This window comes from Nilaparvata lugens, chromosome 8, assembly GCF_014356525.2.
Source record: "Nilaparvata lugens isolate BPH chromosome 8, ASM1435652v1, whole genome shotgun sequence".
In the NCBI taxonomy this organism is placed as follows: Eukaryota; Metazoa; Arthropoda; class Insecta; order Hemiptera; family Delphacidae; genus Nilaparvata; species Nilaparvata lugens.
In genome coordinates this window covers 42,236,123-42,259,511 of record NC_052511.1, presented here as the reverse complement: position 1 = coordinate 42,259,511, position 23,389 = coordinate 42,236,123, and the positions used below count along the sequence as shown (strand labels likewise).

Sequence of the window (23,389 nt, the reverse complement as noted above, 5' to 3'; positions counted from 1 at the left end):
AATATTTCAAAAAAAAACTTGAGTTTATTTTCAAATGATAATAGATTGGGAGCATTTCTATTAATTTCAATTGGATCATTAGTATCAAATTTGTAAGTAACATTCTGAAATCACTCAAAATCCCAAGAAAAGCAACATATGAATATCCCAATCAATAATTGGGAGGAACGTCTAATTTCTACTGATTACATCTCCAGAGATATGAATGCCCAATATATATTGCACATAAATCATAATTGAAGGGTGATAAAATAACTTTTTTTTATTAATTTGAAGGGTGGTATATCTTTTGTGATATCATTCACGATAGGTTATTAACTATCAATTGCGATATAAATATATATATTATACTTTATAAAAAACTCATAACATTTGAAACATAATGGGTTTGGCTTTCAATACAATTTATTCATTATTTGATAAAACAATACCTAGGTATAACTCACCTAGACATGACCTATTACAGTATTATGATTAATGATGATATTTACAATATAAAGGTGCGTACAGACTGTCGCTCTGCTCCGCAACCGAACGTCACTCCAGCAGAGCGATTGATGATCGACCGGCGAGCAACAGTGGTTCGACCGGGGAACGCGAGATCTAACATCTTCCGTAACGTTCATGATGGGTGCGTGGGCGGTGCGACTGTAGTTCGATGGTGGTACGAGGGCGGTACGAGGGAGGAGCGTGCTCGGTGCGGGTTGGAAGCACGAATATGTGTACGCAGCTTTATAATTACATAATATTGTGATTATTTGAATACAGAATATTGGAAATTACTTACTCCGAGCGACCGATGAAATAAAAACTGAATTTGAAACATTTGGTTCTCACCTGTAACAAAAACAAAACAATCTTATACACTCAAGCAGTAATTATAATTTATTTATTATTTGATAACACAATACCTACCTAGGTATATCTGACCTAGACATGATCTATTATTATGCTTAATGATAATATTTACAATATTATAATTACATAATATTATTGTTTATTTATTAATAGACAATAACAAGGGCAGAGTATGCTGTAAGGCATTCTTCATACAGAACATCTTATACCAAATCATTAAGATTCTACTGCACACCCACCTAACAAGCTGAAAAGTAAGCATATTGCTTACACTCATACCTCAAGAATGGATTGAACTATTTCCTTGAAAGTTCGTAGGACTCAACTATATGCTTTTACAGAGAGCATACGCTTTTCATAATTTCATTATTTCTTCAAGTTTTTCTTATTTTAGCTATTTAAACATGAATTTGCTATTTTGAAAAAGAAGCATCGAGAAACGAATTTGAAAATACAGTGACCTTTAGAATAACAACACAAATCTAAATCCGTTTGAATTTTGTTCAAATTCCTAATATTTTTGCATTAAACTGAGTCGTTAAATTGCTAATTTGAACCAAAAATGAACCGTTACATTGCCAACCTAGTTCGAGGGTTATTCTCCAGAGAGCTCTACTGTTGAAACGTAACCCCCACCACCTACTACTTACATACTAAGACTGCCCAGCAGTGTATCAATGAATGAATTGATGAATGACCACAAGAAAGAGTGGGAATGGGAGGGGAATAGATGAGAAGTCTGTTACACTCTCACTGTCTCTCAATTCCAGCTAGCTTTTGCCATATCCATGCCATGTGTGACTTATTAGTTCGTTGAAACGTGACAGTGACAGTTCATCCAGTCATTTGTGATAAGTTACTATGGGTTTTCATTTATAGAAACGTTTTGCCTTGTTTATTCTAGACAATCCTTGTTAGTGAATAATACTTTTTCTATTCTATTCCTATTGACTTCGAATTACGTGAAATGTTATAAAAATGTTGAAGTGCATGCGACCAAATTATTTATCATAAAAAATGGACGAAACGCCGAAGCCTCATCAAAGTCGCCGACTCTTTAGACACAAAAGTGGACGCAGATTGAAACTTAGCGCGAAACCGCTTAAACGAAGAGGAACAGCGTTAATTCAATACTGGGCTTCCAAAAGGTAAGCTAATATTTGATACACATCCATAATTTCCTTCATCAAGAACCATAACAATCAATATATCTCCATTTGTAATTTGAGTAATAAAGCTTCAATTCTCAATCGAATATACAATTATACATGTCAACGTTTTTAGAAATATTGAACAGTTTCACGATTCTATGCTATGAAAGCTCAGGGAACTTGGAAAACACCCATTCAAAAAATGTCAATTGTCAATTACGAATAGTGTAATCGGCAGACCTATCTTACACTAATTTTACTGCATTTTCCATAATATATTTTCACTATTTTTTGAATGGGAAATTCGTCATTGCCACCTATGAATAGTCCTATTGATCTTGTTTTTTTTTTTGTAATTCCAGGGGCAGAGGCAGAAGTGAAAAAACAACAGTTGACCATGATTACGGACCGAATGCTCAACGCCCTGACATCAGTGAAAAAGAACTTGTCATTGAGAAAAATAGGTTTTTAGCCTCACTGGTGTTATCAGAAGAGAGCCGTCACCAGTTGGAAAGGAGGACTGTCCTGCAGCATCACTCCGCTGAATGGCTTGAAGAGACACAGAAAAGGATTACTGCATCAAATTTTGGACGAATAAGCAAGAGAAGGCCAAATACCGGATGTGAAAATGTAGTTCGCGAACTATTGTATGGGGGCGGTAAAAATTGTTCAGCAATGGAGTATGGGAGGATGAACGAGGAGGCTGCTCTGAAAAAAGTTAGTGAGATAGCTGGACAAAAAATTTTGAAATGTGGGCTATTCATTGATGCCGATTTTCCATTTCTGGCAGCATCGCCGGATGGATTATTAGAAGATGGGCATGGTATTGTGGAGGTCAAATGCCCTCAGACAATAAAGGACCTACTCCGAAGGGAAGCAGCAAAGTTGAAAATATTGAAATTTTGCAAAATTGAAGATACAAATATCGAATTGAACACAAACCATAACTACTACTATCAAATACAGGGACAACTCCACATTACGAAACGTCAGTACTGCTTATTTTGTATATGGTCGCCAAAGGGGACAGAAGTTGTTACTGTATACAAAGATGAGCAGTTCTGGAGTTCGAAGATTCTTGAACAAGTGAAAAAATTTTATATGGACTGTGTATTGCCGGAACTTGTTGATCCTCGACACACGCGTTCAATGCCAATTCGAAATCCAGATTGGATTATTGAGGCGCAAGAAGCACGTAAGAAGAAATAATGATGACACAAACATAACTGGAAAATAAAAACAAATATTGTCACATACCACTTATTTATTATTAAAACTTACATGAAAGTATTATTAAAGTAATACTTTATTAAAGTAAACTTACATTAAAGTAATGTACCTAGGTTTCATAATGGCCTAGGCTTACATTACTTTAATGTAAGTTTTAATAATAAATAAGTGGTATGTGACAATATTTGTTTTTATTTTCCATTATGGAGAAATACCACAACATCTCAAACACAATCAATTATACAAACATAACTATTCTTCCTTTTCTCCTTTTATAGTAGTAGTTATGGTTTGTGTTCAATTCTATATTTGTGTCTTCAATTTTGCAAAATTTCAATATTTTCATTTTTAACAAAGTCATTTTTCATTGTTCATTGCACCGGTAAGGGCATTTGTGCAGAGAGAAAAAGAGAAAGAAACGAGTGAGAGCGAGGAGGAGAATGAGAAGATTTAGAACGGAAAGAGTGAGGAGAAGTGGATGGAAAAGAGGGAGAAGAAGAATAAGGGGAAAAGAAGGAGGAGAAGGTGAAGGAGGAATGAGAAAAAGATTAAAAAGAAGGAGGAGAAGGTGAAGAAGGAGGAATAGGAGAAGAAAGAGGAGAAGGTGAAGAAGGAGAACAAGAAGAAGTAAGGCTTATTATTTCTCAAAATTCACGTAATATTGTTTGAAGACCATCAAAATATTTTATCGTCTTATCTGTCTCAACTTCCGCTGAAATATATATTTAAAATACATAGAAATATATTTTCAATTACTTCTTTTATATTATTTTTTTATTATTAATAATACTTTTTTAGATTAATTTTTCCATTTTAAAACAAGTAATGAGTTTGTACTTCTCGCACACATTTTGTGTTTGAGAACACTCACGGAGAAAAGTTTTCTTCTGATATTGATAAATTTGAAGTTGTAGGGTATAATAGTAGCTTCAGTTTCTAGTGTAATAGTAGTTCTAGTAACAGTATAGTGTATATTTATGTGATATTGAATTCCTGGGCTGACTACCTTTAGGATATAATTCAATAATCTTCTGACTTATTGTAGTTTATCAATGTAAATTAATAATTAATCCTATTCTATAAAACTAATTTACATTATCTAGCATGTTTACTTGAAGCTACATAATTTTTCCAACAAATCCGTCTAAATTGATTAAAAAATAGCTGGTGAATGCAGCACTTCTAGAGGCTTTAATGTTCCAAGAAAATGTTTAACTGTTATTTTATTCTTTTTTCTATTCATTTTATTTATATATTTTCAATTTTATTTATTTATCCATTACTATAATCTTTTTTGTTCTAATCTTTTCCATACTGTAATCATCTTGTTCAAAAGAACAATTTCATTCTTCCCAAACAGGTTCTGTAACCTATGGGTTATTTCCAATTATTTCATTTTATTTGTATATTTATTTATTATTGATTTATTGTTAATGCAAGTTTGATTTATTGTAAACTGTAGCCTATGTATATTGCTATAATGCTAAAAATTCGATTTAGATTTGAATTGATTGTAGATTACAAAACTAATAATTTTTTCAATGTATTATTTTACGGAAATAAATTTTATTTGAATTTGAATTTGTTTTTTTTTCAATTCAAAACCTGACAAGAACTTACCTTATTTTTAAATTTACAAATGCCTGTTATGAAAGATTTTTCGTTACTCGCTCATTTACAAGGCCAAGAGTCATCAATATAAATAATTATTTTTGTATAACAGATTTATACATACTGTATAACAGTTATAGGCCTACTGATATAATAGAGAATCTAGCAATGATTTTGTTCAAATTGGTGTAAAATAGGTTGGAATGTTGCATTTCAAGATACGAGCAGCACTCATGAGAATAGCTTTGTCCCTTTTCTAGCATTCAATAACGTAGTAGCCAAATATACTTTGTCGTGTCTTGGTTGGAACGTGACTCATTGTTCCAGAACCAGAAATCATGAATGGAGACAGAGGTTTTTGTCATTTCTTTCTCCCTCCTTTTTGTTGCTCACTTGTAGCAATGGTCAATTGGTGGGGGAGACACTTCTAGACTTCCAATATGTCTTTACTCCTCCAAACGAACTCTCTCCAGCGCTGAATCTGTCATAGTTGGAAGTGGCGGAACTAAAATACGAAATTTCAGAGGTGTACAGTAGAATCTTAAAATCTGACAAAGACGTGGATCCTATTCCAAATGTTCTTAAGACACGCGCGGCAAAAGGATCAAGAAAGAACACGAGGAGGAAATAATTGAACAGGAAAATAAGGAGTAGAAAATAATGGAAGAGTGCGAATTGGGTTCGAAAAAAGGATTAAAAGATAACACGGTTTGGAAAACATGGAACAGGGAAATAAGGAATAGAAAATAATGGAAGCATGCAAATTGGGGTAAAGACGAAGAAAAATTCCATTGGCCAAAAAATACATAATGAATAATGAAGCCTGTCAAGGAACCAGTGTTCTAGACTATCTAGTTGCAATAAAAATCGAAAGCAGGAAAACGCTCGCTGTATTCTTCACAGACGTAAGCTGCTGCTGCTGCTCTGCTCCTATTGTTGCTCTTTTGCTCTTACCAGTAATCCTATTTCCTTCTCTTTCAATGCTCTATGGCTGTTGCTTCCATACTTTCCTTTTCCAATCAAATTCCAAGAAGACTCGTGCGAGCGCAGCGCTCCACCAAACAATTACTAAGCAAAACAGATCTTCAATTCCTGGAAATGTTTAGTTCTATTTGAGGGTCGCTCTTTTTGTGGATTTATAAAACGTTTCTGAAAAACGGAATTCTGCGAACGGTAACACCAATCATGATTTTGAGAGCGTGCTATGCATAAACGGGACAGGATTCATAAGGCATTTTATACAATGGTTTTCCAGGAATTTTCCACTGAGATTTGATAGCAGCTACAAATCAGAGACGGTAGATATTTTGTGTATAATGCGTATAATCCAGCTGTGAACTTGATATTTTGGAAAATTGACAATATACAATATACATTGTAAAAGACACCATGTTTTATTTTATTATTTCTAATAGTCTACTTGAGGAATCAATTTTCTATTCATATCGACCATAAAAATTTAATACAGTATTAACTAATATTATAAATGTTTCTTTTATAGCTTCTACCTCAATGATAATTACGAAAATATTCTTCATCTTTGATTATATGGAATTCATCAGTATCAATTTTACTGAATTTGACAAATCGTTAATAATAATTATTAATTCAAACGATACATAATGACATACATTTGATAACTCACTGCTATCAATAAATTCATCACTTGAATTCACAACTTACATCCTGTTCTCACATACTTCTCCAGTAATTACTTTATGATGAATTGAAAACATATCTTCCTGTATTCGACTTCTACAATTGGCATAGCTATCACATCATATTCCCAGTGCAATTGCTTCATTGTCTGTCTCTATGAAGACGTTTGACTTGTTGAGAATGCTTCTTCAGTTTTATCGAGTAAAACCAATTCTCTAGGATTATTACTCTCTAGAAAGGAACAGTCTCTGGAAAATGGTCAGGAGGCTGAAAGTTCATGTCGTTGACAATCTCTTGTCAAATAGAGGAAGTCCAGTAACTTCCAACATCTAGGATAAAACAAAGATATACTACCATTTTAGTATGCATGAGTAAAGAATAGCTTATATAGTAATGATAGAGGACTTTCAAAGTGGGCATAGTGAATGAAGATTCAATGGGCTAATCCATTCCAAAGTCGAATGACCATTCGATTGTACGTTTCATAATTTAAAATTATAATTCAATATCATTCTGAAAATAAGGATTATCCTTGACAACAATATCTATGTCAATTGGGGCTTGTTTTATAAGAATCACAAGTCAGGGAGAATGAGAAACTACTCACAACATCGAAATTATTGATAAGACCATAGGTGAATCTTATGGAATTGTCAAGTCGTAAACAAAAAACATAAATTGAGAGGTGGATAGGCTAGGCAAATGAAATAATGTTAGATGCTCCATAATATACACTACCACAATCACTTGAAAATTTAATGAGTCTAGCCCAAAATAAACAGACACACATATTAACAGCAAATGGACACAAGTTCTGATACCAGTAGTGAGGCAATGCGCCAAAATACACGACCAAAGAACGCACAAGACAAAGACGGGCAACACACCAACTCAATTTGTCTCTCGCTCTCTCCAACTGCTGTATCACACCTGGTACTTGAACAGCCTCTACTTTCCAATCTATATCCAGAGGCGTTTTGTTATTTATAAATTCGCGCCGAGACAGGGCTTCAAGCCACAATCAGCTTCAGTAGTAGCCTAGCAGAGCATGCCTATTCTCTTGTACCGAGTTCAATTAATGCGTTTTTAGCGAATCTAGAGACTTGACCACGACAATGAACATTATTGTCCACGTTATCTTTACAGGAAAATCTTACGTAATACTGGTCTCACAAATAATAAAAGCAAGCAAATTCAATGATATCTATAAACATAGAATAATGTGACGTTTTGCTTTGTCTTCACACGTGCAACGTTACCTCAAAGACTTTCTTTGTTTCATTCATCTATTTCAAATTAAATTTTAGTGTTGTGAATTTTATGTAGTAGATATCCATATTGGATGAAAACGCCTTGATATTGTCTAAACTACTAATTAAAAAAATTTGAGATCATAATTTCGGTTTTCTCACCATTACCAAAATCTAGTGAACTGAAAGCTTAATCATTGAGCAGCAGAATATTATAGTGTTGGTGAAATGTGAAGATCTGCGATCGGGCATTAGCTGTCGACCAATGCGAGTTGAGTTCTACTGTAATTGACCGGGACTAGACACGCCCCACTAGTTCCCATGTAGTCTAGTCTCGGCCAATGACAGTAGAACTCAACTCCCATTGGTCGACAACTAATGGCCAATCGTAGAGCTTCACCGTTCACTTATACTTTTGTTTCCAGTCCACTAGAGATTGATGATAATGGTGAAATAAGTATATCAACTTGTTTTAATAAATTAGTGCTTTTGATAATATCAGGTCGTTATCATGCAATATTTCAAATTGAGTTGCTCATGTCTAATTTATTTTTCTGTATCCAACCAATATCAGATGTGTATTGTCTATGTTTCTGATCTATTAGTACTCGATGATTACATGAAGACAAGTTATCAGCCAATCAGGAATGACTTGGTTATTATATCTGCTAAAATTCAACAAGAATACATTTCGAATACAATAAACGACCGTTTCATTCCACTGAAAGAGAATAAAACTATTAATTAAAATAATAAAACAATCATAAGCCGGAATTGAAATTTATTAATTGACTTCAGCCCCAGAATTACAAATACAAAATGATATGAGATTGATTCAACTCTCAACTATTTCAGACACTTCCTTCATTAACTATAATTTGAAAATAGAGCAATATACATAAGAAGCTGTTTTTAGGTCACTGGATTCAACATGAATACAATTATTATTGTAAAACAGGATGGCAGAAAGGTTTCCCTCCCTACTCGATTAAACAGAAAGCATTTCAGTGTCTCAATCAGAGCCCCTCCCAGTCTTCCTTTCACCAATCCATCGATTTCATCAATCAATCACTGAATGAATGAGTCTACTGTTGTCAATAGTAGTTGAGGTAAAGCCGACAATGCGTTCAATTTTTATTCAAAAACGAGTGGGTCATGGTCAATGACTTTTCTTATCATTGTGCTTTATAGGACAAGGCCTTGACAAATTTCAAGTTAATAAAAATTTTCTGTTTGGATGTAACGTTTTCTATGAAGGTATGACATTTTTTTTATATAAATTTGAAAATGTTCTGCTATTTCTACGGTCCACCAACATAATATTATGTCGTGCTAGAGGAGCACTATCTCCATGACGTAGCACAGTGAACATTACGTAGCGTAGACCTAATATGAAACAGTGAGATAACTGAATAAAATTCTATTCTAGATCTTTACAATAATAAATTGGATTGAGAAATAACTGAGTTTCCAGTATTCGTTCCCATTACGCTCAATTCAAAAAACTCTCATTAAAGAAAACCAATAAAGATTCAATACCTTGATGAATTATTGAATAGAAATTGAATATAATAAACCTAGAGATTTCAAAAAAGTAATGGCAGACAAGCCTACATCATTGACTCTTCTAAATATTAACTCACCTCATTATTCATGAACATAAATTAACAATGACCAAAAAACTAATCAACATAGGAAAGATTGGTATAGACTATAAAAAGTAATTGAGAATATCTTATGAGAATTGAAATGAAAACAACAAATCAAATGAGATCATCAGCTTTAAAAAAAGTAGCCAAAAATCCTGTCTTGTGAGTTTTCAATGAGAGCAACATATAAAAAATTACAATCACGAAAAACCCGAATCAGTTGAGGAAAATCACATTTAATTGATCATACTCAATGAGAACAACACCTAAAAACACACAAGATAAACTGAGCACAGAAAAAACAAAATTAATTAAGAAAACCACATTAACAAATTATAAGCGGAATTGCAAGACAGGTAATTAGATGTGCAAGTACACAACAGAAGACATTATCAACAGGCCACAAATAAGGGCACAGGAATAATCTTGACATTTGGAAAGAAGAAAAAATTCTAGGCAGAATACAACCGTAAATTAGACGAGATAACTGGGCGGAAAGCCTCGAGACGCCTTATCAGGCATCCAACCTTGCAGGCAAACAACTCTTCCTTCTCCAATTCAATTGCATTGCTTCCTACTCCTCCTTTATTCTGTTATAATTATAATGTTATTCTTCCTCTTTATTTCATGACTCCCATGCCTACAACTCCAGTTCATCTGCTTCTCACACATCATAATATCATTTCTATTCCCACTTCAATCTCTACCAATCAATTTATCTAGTTATCAACAAGAACTATTTTCCTTATGCAGTACAACTTCCTTCGTATACAATCTGGTTCTTCCATGCTCTTTCTACTCTATGGTATAATATGTTGCACTACTTTACCTATGAAACAATCTATGTAGACTAATTTCTAAAGTAATCAGGTCTTTCCAATACCTATAATATGAATAGAATCAATCAACTCAATGCCTATAATCAAAGTCCCATGAAGGAAATAATAATGTACAATAATATACCTATGAAGATATTCATCATGCTTGTACCTTTACAGCATATACTAGAACTTTATTCTATTCATCATTACATAAATTAATTCCTCATACTTTCACATACATCACTATATTAATACAATTATTACAAGTGCATCCACACTACTTATGCTACACCTTTTTAGTATAATATAATAAATCTTTATTCTATCCACCCTTTTTAATCTCAGTAATTCAGTATCCAACTATAATTATTTTCTGATAAATCTGCCATATTTGCACTAGAGGAGAAGCACTACGAAACCTCAAGAAATCGTGGAAGTTACGACACCACTGACGTCATCATTGATTGGATCAGCCATCCTTTCGTAATGGAAAAATTGAAGAGACCAGTGAAGACTTAAAAATAAGTTGTAGCCTGTTGTTAGCCTTGCATCAATCAACCTGTTGGTTTTATTAAATTTATTTACATGCATTATTAAAAAAGGGGGAAGATGTTCCTCAAAATTCTCATCATCATATTTTATTATAGGATATTTTCGTAAAGCTGTAGAATCATAACACAAAATAATTGTCCTAAACTCTTAAGGTGCGTACAGATATACACACCGCGAACATGAGCAATTCACTTTTAATCAGCTGATTATATCTGTATTTTTACAGAAACGGTAAGATACAGATATAAAAAGCTTGGCATCAGCTGATTAAAAGTGAATTGCTCATGTTCGCGGCGTGTAAATCTGTACGCACCTTTATATTACAGTACCTTAATACGATCTACTTCACCCGTATACACAGCACCTTGATATATCTATCATGTTACTTAGATATCATGATAGAGAAACAGAATACTAGCTTCATTTATTGTCTTTGATAATATCCTACGTGATTTATCCCAACATTTTCCTCTAATACTACTGTACGCTTCTTATCAACCCTCTTCCTTTAGTTTTCCAAATATTTTCTAACTCTTATTCCAATAATTTTTATTATCTTCTGCAAAACAATATTCGAACAATTCTTCCTATCCTTCTCTATTTCCATTGCACAAGCAATATTCCTGTTCAATCCAACACACGACAAACCAAAACCCTGTTCAATCCAACATACGACAAACAACAATCCTGTTCAATTCAACACATGACAAACAACAATCCAACACACGACAAACAATATTCTCTTTAATCCAACACACGACAAAAACCGCACAAATCGTCAAGTAGTGACTCTTCCGGCCGGCAATGCAATTATTTGTGAGATTGGCAGCCAATAGAAGGCCACCTTCCCTGCACTGCACTCTAGTTTGCTCTTGGCCGACCGCGCAACCACCTTGAGACCGCAATTGGCGCCACCTCTATTACCTGTCGATTGCATTTCAACATCCGACATGTATTCTCTGCTTCTTCTTCTTCTTCTTTCAGCGTCATCATTTCAGACGTTCATTTCCTTGTAGTCAATGCGGCCTTTCCTATTTTACAACTGTAGCCTAAACCATAATTCAACGTTTGAAGTTTGATAGACAATTTAAACTTTCCTGGCTATTTGAAGTTGATAGGTAGATACATAATTGTCTTTATTTTTACACTTAAAAATATCACAAGTGTTGTGGGCGTAGTTGAGGTAATAAGGATGAGTGGAAAATACTAATAAATGATAATAATTATTAGTTTCCAATGAACATAGACCATCATAAGGCTTATGATTCAATTATTGTTCCGATTGATTCATGTTATTGGTTGCTCGGAACCTTGTCGTGCTGGGCTAAGATCGTTATTGTGAATAGTTTGCAAATAATTGAAGATTTACATGTGTGACAAGAATCTTTCAAGAATAATAGTATTTTTCGGTTAGGGATGATTTATCCTACACCCACTCTTTGAGCGTATAGCTTCAGCCTGTCATAACGGAGTAGTACCAGGAGCTCGGCACTTATCTAATCTGACCGAATAGATAACAAAAGATTAGTAGCAGCTATTGATGAATCACTTCCCTTTGGATGGGTTATTATTAATATCGGGGCACCGAGCTTCGCTCGTTATTTTTATTTATTGATAAACAGAACACAATAATAAATTATTCTCTAAAATGATCGTGTTTATATTTTACAGCTGGCTATACGTCAGCTTATGCGATATTTTGATTTTCCACAGAATCACTCGCTCACTTTTTACTATTCACAGACGACGAAAGTCTCAGCTGTTTCAGCCAGGGATGAATTTATCCTTTTAATGTAGTTCAGCGAGTTTTCCCAAGGATGAGACCTAGTGCAATCGAATTTTTATATCATAAACCTACTATGTTCCAAATTTCGAGAAAAAGTGAAAATCGTTAGAGTCGGTTTGGAGATCCGTTGAACATAAATATACAGAAATTGCTGGCTATAAATACAGAAATTGCCATAATAAGATTATTGTTTTTCAACTGCACTGTTGAACTCATAATTGTTAGTATATTGAAAAAAAATATTGAAAGGTCACTTGAAATAATGAACTAGACTAGACTCTTTCGATGCACATCGAGAAATTGAACAAAATTTATTGATAGGTCACTTGATATAATCAACTAGACTCTTTCGATGCACATCGAGAAAACAAAGTCCAACTGCAATATCTTCAAATGATTTTTTTGAAAATTATAAGAATCATAAATTTGAAAAAAAAACTACAAATTAACAGACAACTGATACAAATCACTATCCTCCTAACTTGATTAGTACTTTTTATAGATGATGTATGACTAAGCTCATGAGATTTTCCCAAAGTTACTTTTGTAAGCAAATGTGGCTGCAAACCAAATCAGAATTTATAATAGGGGAGTGGAATGACGCCACCTTGACCCTGCTACTGTAGTTTGCCCCCCGCCCTCTCCTCACACACAATCTCTCTCTCACTCTCTCTCACTTCCGACTTCACTATAGTCAGTGCTCCTTGATTTGGCAAGTCACGCTCACCTGTAAACTTTTCAAATTCAAGCCACGTGCTAGGCAGCCAACCAGAAATCAATCATAAAACCTTCAGGTAATAATATAATTTATTGTTAGTTTAGAAAGTAATTCGTCATTAATACAGTAGAACCTCTGTGTTGAGAAGTTGATAATCCAGGGAAAAATTCAAGAGATAGAAACCAGGTGAAAAATCATACGTCAAAATTAGTTAAGTAGAAGCAGAGAATAACCAGATTTTGTAGATTACGTTACTTAGAGGTTTGTTATAGGTAGTTGAAAGAAGTTAAAACATTTGAAACTAAAAACTATTCACAATTCACACAATTTAAATGCTAATTTAATAACTATTCTCTCAACGACTTGTAAACCAACTGTGTCATGACAACGGTTTATAAGATGAAAAATGTTTCCCTTCCATTGTTCCAATTCTTATCAACTACAAAAACGTTTCTCAGCAAATACAGAGGAACATGGTAAAAGCTATCCAACACTACACCTCCATTGAAACAACCCGGAAACAATATTGAGACAATGGTTCAACTATCGTGAAATACATCCAAAACTATTGAGGAAGAAAACCCCAAACACTATACGAAACGAACAGAGCAGAAACTGTCATTTTATCTAGTCTAAAATTCTAAGTGATTCATTGGCTGTAAAGCAAACTGCTGCACTAACCTGTCACGAGCTGAAATTTACGGTAGCAGTGACACGAAAGAACAGACAGAAAACAAAAGTGCGACATAAGTTGAAACTGCCACGCATCTCTTCCCGTCGCAGACTAGATGGGTTCGATGACTCCTTTGATGCTCTAATGCAACAACTTCTGACTAAAATGCTCGTTAGTCACCAATATGACTCATTTCCGTCTAAGAAATTATACGTTATTTCGCAAAACACATCAACAAGTCTAGTCCAATTACTGGAGAGAATTCTCATGGAGAAAATATGATAAGGACATCCAAAATAACACAAGAGCAGAGTGCTACCAACATAGCATTTGAATTCTTATATGCAATTTCACAACAAGGAACATAATTGGAATATCCTATCGTATGTCCTAATTCTGTTGGATAAATGTCAGAACAATTATTTTGAATATCTGTATCGTATCTGTAAATCCTCACAAGGGTAAAATTCTAGCAAAATTATCAGTTCACAGTAACAAAACATAAGGTAATTAATTATTAATTAGTTCAAGGTTATACCCAACAAATCTAATTTTCCTGGATTTTGATGTTTTTACCGTGGGACAACTATATGTCAGTCTTAATAAAATACTTGGTAAAAAATAAAAATATCTTTCCAAAGTTGATCAAGAACACTTATCATTTCAGACCGGGTGTAACAGAGGAATTTCAAGTTTATCCTACTAAACTTTCATTGATCAGAAGACAGCTAATTTACACAAGCAGTAAACTGATCAATGAAATACCTTTTGACTTCGATTTCAAAATTAGTAAAAAGAGCGTCAATGAGTGGATTAAGAGGGAATATTTCTTTACCTTAAATATAGCAATTTAATTTTAATTCTTTTATTTTCATTTTATAGCCTTTTTTCTGCACAATATTTGTTTGATTTTTTATGATTCTGCTGTTATAAAGTTTCTATTGTAATTACTAGTTAAATTTAACCTCAACTTTCTGCATTATTTGGAAATATTATGTTTTATTTTACTGTTTTGCAACTCTCACCCACCATCGGGCAAAGATTTTCTTTTTGCTGGTGATGCCTAGGTTTTTTATTCTATTTTAATTTTATTAAAGTATATGTATGAGTAAATTATGTTTATTTCATCATATTTTTAATGATATGTCATATTATAAAGAGTATGTAATATGTTTTGAATATTCTAATTGGCAATAAATTACCAATTTTTTGAAAGAGAAATGTAGAGAAGAATCTGGGGACCAATATGTGACGGAGGAGTGTGGAGAGCCAGATTCAATATTGAGATAGACCAGGCCATTGGAGCAGGAAATATGGTGCGTTTCATGAAGGCCAGAAGGATTGAATGACTTGGACATTTAGCCAGAATGAGTAACGAGAGGGTAACATCAAGACTCCTGGAAGAAAGAATGCTTGGGACGAGAAAGAGAGGTCGACCACGGACAAGATGGCTGAACGACGTGATTGGAGACCTCCGTGTGCTGGGCGTGGCAACGGAGTGCTCAGGATAGAGACGAATGGAGGCACTATGTTGAGGAGGTCAAAGTCCACCCAGGACTGTAGAGCCGGATAAAGAAAGAAGAAGAATTGGCAATAAATGAAATTGAAATTGAAAATTCCAAGACAAAATTCAATTCATTCTAGTTGACATGAACTTGAAAAATTAGTGACTAAGACTAAAATAGAATTACGAAGTAATTTGAAGGTCTGATAGCCCTATACAATACGGAGCATCAGATACATCATTACATAATATGCATACACCTCTCTAACGACATTTCTGAAGCCACAATACCAATTACAGTATTTTATTATTGTACACTATAACATAATACAACAGTGAACAGAAACCATTATGTATGTTGTTTAAGACTGACCACATAATTATTGCAAGTGAAGTAAATATCAAACTGCATTCATAACATTAACATACAAGAAGCAGCAATTTCAAATGTTTAAACAACATACAGACCGTCTAATCAACTTATTTCCTTGGTTAGGTTTGTCAAGGACCATGACGATATTAATAATACTCAAGATGCCTTCCATCAAAGTATGTTTGAATAGTAAGGATACTAATAATGCTGTAGGCCTACTTGCTGATATAGGGATTCTGTTCACCTTCAGACAAATTAAAAAATTATACAAGTTATCCAAGGTTATATTTGAAGAAATTATAGAATTCAACATTGAACAACATCACCTGTATGCAGCACATCAATTCACTCTAGCTTTATTGCTAATTTCTATGTTTCTCATTACAATCGCATTACCATTTCCTATATTTCTAATTCCATTCATCAGTTCATTACAATTTCCATCAGTAAATTATAAAAGAGTCTGCCCATCGTGCTTTGCCCATAAATAGCAATAGGAATGGAATTATTCAATGCAACACTGGCAACTTCAAGTAAGGTGCCATGTAATAAACTACGATGCGGCTTTAAATAAATCTTTTTCCTGACGGTGATGCCCACATGAGCTCCAGACTTGTACTTGTGTAATGAGAAGAAGTGGTGATGATGAGTGGACCCTAGTCTTTAGGTCGGTTCCAAACAGCCGATGCGATTTTCAAACTCATAAATAGGAGATAAAAGTTCATAGTTTCTGAAGTGTCTCAGAGCGAATGATAAATCTCTGATGATTATAGAATGAGATGGACTAGAAGCGTATTGAATTCATTTAGTTTAGTCTAGTCCTGTAATGCATGATTTTATTCATTACTAACCGTTTTGTAATTTTATTGAATAACTGTTCGTTTATGTTCACCAACTGTTAACATGTTAACAGCATATTAAACTGAAGTAAATCTATACTGGGGCTGTCATTTCTAAAAATCAATCATTCCAGCAATACGTACAGTGATACAGTAAAATTTGTGTATGTATAAACAAATTTAATGAAACTAGCTAAGTATGTTAATTGAAATGAAGATATAAGTATATTATGTAAGTAACTTTAATTATAGAGGCCAATTTTTAATATTTACAGATTTTAGAAATGTGATGGACAGTCTGTTGCGGTAGGCTAGCATTGAGAGAATTGAGTGACAGAATAGATACATCATATCTATATTAGAAGTAAATTTGGTTGCGAAAAACAAGTTGAGCACACCTCAGTTGACAAAGAGTGGTTATAACAGTGATAAGAACAGAAACACACATCTCTGTGACGCAAGCGAATGAGAGAGAGAAAGAGAAAGAGAGAGAAAAAAGAGGGGGGAGAGAGAGTAGGGAAAGAGAGGAACATGGGAAACTAAAATGAGGTCTTGTTTATGCGAGAAAGAGATAGTAGAAAGGAGTAAACAGGGAGAATCTGATCAATGATGATCAATAAGAGATGAAAAAATGAAAGCATAAGTAGAGGATGAATGATCTTTATTCTCATGAAATGAATAAGAGAGGTAGAGGGAAGAAGAAACTGAGATGTGAGCTACTAAGAAACATACAGAACAAAAAATAATCTGATGGGGAAATACAGTGATGCAAATATGTGAAGTAACAAATAATTGGATAGATCAGGATGTATTAAAAGATTATGTAAAAGATTGCTTGTTCTTCTCCTTATGAATCTGTTACAAATTTCATATTGAAAAAATTAAAAGGGGTCAAACAGAAATTATTATTTTGAACAATCTATGAAAGAAATGTATCCAGTTACTAAAGGAAGATTGATTTGAAAGTAATATAATTTGACTAATATCTTTATCGTTTGCTGAACATTTCCAAGTTACATACATCTACTTCGGAATACAGTTATGAAGACAAGATAAGAGGAGAGTGAGAGAGCAACAGGGAGAGAGAACAGGCGAAAAATAAGATCAACAAAATATTGCCAAATCTAGTCAAGAGGGCAGCTTGAAGATAGCGATGGATGAGCAACAGAATAGAATAGAATGACTGCCTTTATTTCATACCTGGGAGGGCGAAGTAAGGGCGCAGTCGGCCCTTTCTTACACTTAACCCTTAACTCATCAACAGGAGACAGGAGAGAGAGAGAAAGAGTAAGGGTGAGAGAGAGGGAGAAATAAAAACAAAGAAGTTCGTTTGCATTCCGCGAGCAACGGAACCGTTCGAAAACAAAAACTAGGAAGGAAGTGGGGAAAATTCGGAAGTAGCATTGACCTCGGCGCCAAGAATACCCACCACAAGGTGACAAATTATACGGGAGGGGAAGGGGAGAGGTCAGCTGTTCACGGAAACACATGTTTTTCAAAAACAAGTTTACAGGAAAAAAGTTGTGGCTGGTCATTCTTCACTGTTCAACAGTCGTTTTCTGTTCTTGAAGCAGACAAGACAAAAAGAACAAAGGCCTCCAACACATACGAAGGCAAGAGAATAGTATGTGGGCAGGCAATCCGCTACTGAATCGTGTTGTGTCATTGACATAGTCGCTTTGCCAAATATTGCTTGCCACTTGAATTTGAGTTGTTTCCGTGAGCTGCTAGGCCTTGTTGAAACAATTCCAAGTTGAGGACATAAAAACTATAAATTTGGACCACTACACATGTACTATATGTCCTTTGTGCTGGTATATATATCAAGAACAAGCTAGAACAGCAGCTGTTCAATATCCTTTCTAGTGAAGTGGCCAGTCAAGAAAGACCCGTTTCAATCGTAATACATAATATGCAGTTATAAGTATTTAGATTGAAAACAACTCTCTCAAGTGATAACATATTAATCTCCAATATATTTCGCAAATGAATATTGAATTTCATTCATGAACAGAAACTGTGCGTGAATAGGAAAGAAATCCCGAAAATACAATTACAGTAAAACTTACAACAGACTTTTTAAAAAGTATATCCAACTCCAGTCGCTGGAGTAGTCACGGAATTAAGCTTAATAAATTCTTATACAAATTCGACTGATCATCGATCGAAAAAACAAATAGTTATGTTTACTCAAGTATTGTCAGTTTTTGACAAGCAAGGCTCCATTATCAATGACCTGCAACCCTTTTTATGTAAGGTCAGTGGCTAAACTCTAGTTTTCTCTACATTTTACCACAGATACAAGCCTTGTATTTTGTCTGTTATTATTTTACATTCATGCTGAAAACAGTAGTTCCTAGAACTCCTCTTCATAGCCACGACAGTTTTCATATTTATTTAAATATAGCACAAGCAGCCTCCTTGTGAAATTGGAATGAAAAGTATTGTAATGTATATAAGGCTAATTTTGGTTTTCCATGTTTCTCTTTTTTTTAATAATATTCCTGTCTTCATTGCGTTTCAATTTATCTTGTAGATTGAGAATAGTGAGTTCCACGAATAAAAGGCCGATCTTTTTCTGCTCCCTTTGCACTATCAGTACAGAGTTTTCATCGTTCCTTGAACAATAAATAATAATTATCTTAACCTACTGTAGTTTTCAACTTTTTTACTAAGAGCCTAGCGTTTGTTGCAACGCGAGAGAGCAGTAAAACTGATTGCTGGGGAGTGCCTTAGCCTTTTGCTATCATTATCTCCTTCCGATTGTGACTACTTGGTCACGTGTTACATCCATGAGCTCAATTAGATAATGCTAGCATCTCTTTCACTCACACTCTCTTACTCTTACACACATACAACTCGTACTAAATTCAGATAGCAGCACACTGATAATAATTTCAACCGTTTTTATTGCGCTCGTTTTGTTGACTCACTCCTCCGCCTCCCTTCTCACACTTCATCTTTGTCTTTGTCCCTCCTCACCACTCACATTCACAAAATAAATCCATTTGCAAACATCTCATAAAATTATTTGCACTCAATTTCCTCTCCTTCCATTCACATCTCTCAGTCTCTCACTTAACTTCTATGTGTTCAAATAAACGTGTAATTCTTCCAGGTGGTATCACTTAAATACTAGTAGTTCTGTGAACAGTAGACCTCACGCAGAATTTTCATCTACAAGTACCTGATTGAAACTATAGACCTTATGGAAATACAGCAATAGACTGGCTTCTCCACACATCTGTGTAATCACTTGTCAGCTAATTTAAGATGAATAATTCTATAGTCTGATTTTTACTCTAATATTGGCGTATGAAGGAGGCTCCTTTTTCCTTTTAAATTATCCTTGAAATGCAAAATTTCTAAAAAACCTTGTATATACGTCGACGCGCAATTAAAAATGGAACATACCTGTCAAATTTTATGAAAATCTATTTCCGCGTTTCGCCGTGAATGAGCAACATTCAAACATTTGAACAAACCGTCGATTTGAATCTTACACCTCATTTCGCTCGGTCAACTATGTAATACTTCTAGTTCTAATCTCACTCATAGAATCGTTTTGCTGATTTTCATAATTATTATAGCAGATAGCCTAGATTGATAGATAGCAAACATAGTACTGTATAGTAACTAGCTCAATTAGGCGTTGCTACATTTATTACGTAACTGAGTCTTCACTATCATAGAACTTGTCAATATAGATTAACGTATGATGTGAAAATTCAAAAAACTTGAATATGAATAGGAGTTTTTGAATTAATAGGGGTGTCAATTAACTAAAAGAACATAATAAATAGTTTTATCGACTGTTCTATATTGTGGGAAGACTATTACAGTCTTAAAAAGAACAGTGTATGGAAAACATTGCTGTTAATTTGTTCAACGTTACTTTGCATGCTGATCAGCTACACTTGAAAAAAAATCAACTAAAGGCATTGAGTATTGAATGTTACATTCGATACTCACTGACTAAAGGTCGATAACTTTTCTAAGAAATTTCTTGTATTCTATTATATGAAGAAAGCAGACTTTTTTAGATTTACATTAACGAAACAACAGAAGGAAAATACAGTATAATGTACTCCTATCTTCTGTATCTTCTTATCTGTATAGCCATGTATCTTCAAGATGAATGTTTACTAATTTTACTTTATTTTACTGAATGAATAAATCATCTATCTTATATCTATGAAAATTTGGGAGATAAACAATTTTGGGCTCTAACTGTTGTCCTCTCCCGATCATATTGTTGTATATTGTGATTTGCGACTCTGATTAATAAATGAATAAATAACAAAATGTTCTCCTACACTGTCTGTACTACTGGAAGATAGAAACGAAACCTCACAAAGAAACCCCAAGCACTCTCGGATGTACAGCATCTAGTCTAGTCAGGGGGACAGATGATATGTTTCCTGCGGCTAGGCTAGCTGGCTGGCTAGAAGAAGCCAAGTTGCTGCCGTCTGGAAGTATCAGACAACATGCTGCCAAAAGAGAAAGTGACAAAGAGAGAGGCACATTGAAAAGTGAGAGTGATATTATGATACGACTATGACGGCTCAGCAGCTATTTTGTAACAAGATGGCCTGCTTGATAATGGATGGCAGTGAATGTCAGCCGAGCAAGTCAGCAAATCTACAATTGGGTCACACATCAGCGAAATTGTACCAATCATAGAAATAAGTACAAATATTTCCTTGGATTGAATGGTGAAATTCATTCAATTTACTTTAAAGGAAGATACAGCACTATTAATTAACTTAGCTAGGAGCTGGTACAATCCAAAGCAGCGGACATAGTCTACTATAAAACCTTTACCGACTATAGAAACATTATAACTATTGTAATCAGGAGTCAGCAAAATGCTGAATGGGATGCTGCATGTTCTATAATCACTGCTAATTCAAATACTTGGTCCAGGCTTCTCCAACCAAAGAATGAACATACTCTTATCTTCGTTGGATGAAAACCAGCACCAATAATACAAGTTCAACATTAATTCGCAATTAGAGATTTATTAAATAGAAAGACTAAGAAATTGTCAAAAACCACAGATTTTATTGATGGTTAGAAATAATGTTTCTGTTAGAATTTAGAAATAATACATTATTATTATATAATCTTTTATGAACCTAAGAGGAACAGACATTGAATTTTGAGGTTATGTCTAACCAATGGTGAGTGAACTAGCCGATAAAAAGATTGAAATCTGAGTTTCGACCAATAGCAGACCTTCAGACGTACGAAACTTCAGCCAATACGGAAAGAAAATAAATCTGGCGACCAAAGTTGAAAACAACAACAGGAACAACCTTGGCGGAGACAGCATAGCGGGAATCTCAAACAAATAATTCAATCCGGTTTCACTACGTTTTTCGTGCACTGTCCTTGTTTTGTACTACACGTAACTGGACTCTGGTGAGAAAAGACAATCACATCAAATGCTGGATTTTCAACTGACTTCTTCACAAAATTTCAAAAAAAGAATGCACCAAAAATGACTAAAATTTTTTGTAAGACTTGTTATTTCAATTGAGCAAAAAATTATCTTCACTAATAAATTATTTGTCATTTTCAATGTCATTTGAAAATTCTCTCAAAACATATATGTGGGTATATTACAAGAAATAACTACGAAACTACACATTTAAAATGAACCAGACTATTAAACATTTTCCAATACGGGAAATCAAGCGAAACAATAGTTAAGAGTTCCTCTACTCAGCTAATTTGCATGTCAAGGTAAATTACAGTTCCATGAGCGGTTCATAGTCTTCACAATAAACGGACTCAGAACGTTGGAAAGAAATTTAATGACGGCAGTAATTGTGAGCACACGGGATTTGGAAACTACGTACAGAGACAAGTGAGCAGAGAGTGATGCAACGTAGTGGTGGCTTCATATGTGTTAACTGTTGGAAACTTAAAAGACCGGCCATTTAACGAGGAAAAGACCTTGTGAATTTTGAGCGCGCCGTCTACACGAAATATATATTAGCATACCGGCTCAAATTAAAACAACAGCGCCGACTATACATGTAGATACCGATATTTTACTATACATAGTGTACACCAACACAATACAGACAACGCTTGATAAATCAAGTTAGTGACTGCTGTGAGGAAGAAGATCATGAAGAAGAAGCATATATGAGAAACTTTAAAACGCAATCAAAAACCTGCATGTGAAAAAGTGGACGCGATAAAGATAACAGCAAAAGAGAAAGTGTAGTAAAGAAAGTGATTAACCTGTGCCATTATTGTTGGAATTAGTGTAGAATGATGTCAGCCACAAGTGCTAATCACCAATAGACTCCACTCCATTGCTTTAATTCATGAACTCTATTAATTAGACACATCACTGACATTAAAATCCTGTCTAGTTCAGAACGAAACGGATGTAGATATGAACCTATGGTACATCAATTCTGAGATAATGTGCCTAGTTGTGATGTTAAACCAAGCTTGGACGGAATATTGTATTTCTTCCAATTAAACTGAGTTTAATTGTCCATTACTAGATGCATAAATGAATTGTAATTTCTAATTGTAAATTAATAAAGAAAATCTAGCCTAGTACTTAGTTTATCGTTATTATTAACTGAGAAAGATGTTTTATACATATTCATTCTATTTTGACTGGAAGGAATAAATAGAGAGATTAACTGAATTCATCACAGAAGCTTAGACAAAGCCGTGAATACAGTAT

At 34.2% G+C, this 23,389-nt stretch overlaps 1 protein-coding gene across 4 annotated transcripts in view; it reads right to left on the bottom strand.

Annotated features, from left to right (window-relative positions):
• The window catches only part of LOC111043927 (AN1-type zinc finger protein 6), a 79,429-nt gene that overhangs the window by 26,032 nt on the left and 30,008 nt on the right, over window positions 1-23,389 (bottom strand). Inside the window, exon 1 of one of the 4 annotated variants that reach the window (XM_039434796.1) lies at window positions 788-837. The exons of the other annotated variants lie outside the window; for them this stretch is intronic. The gene's annotated coding sequence lies outside the window, so the exon portion shown is untranslated. Of the gene's footprint in view, window positions 1-787; window positions 838-23,389 lie in introns of those variants that run through there. 4 annotated transcript variants of the gene reach the window in all.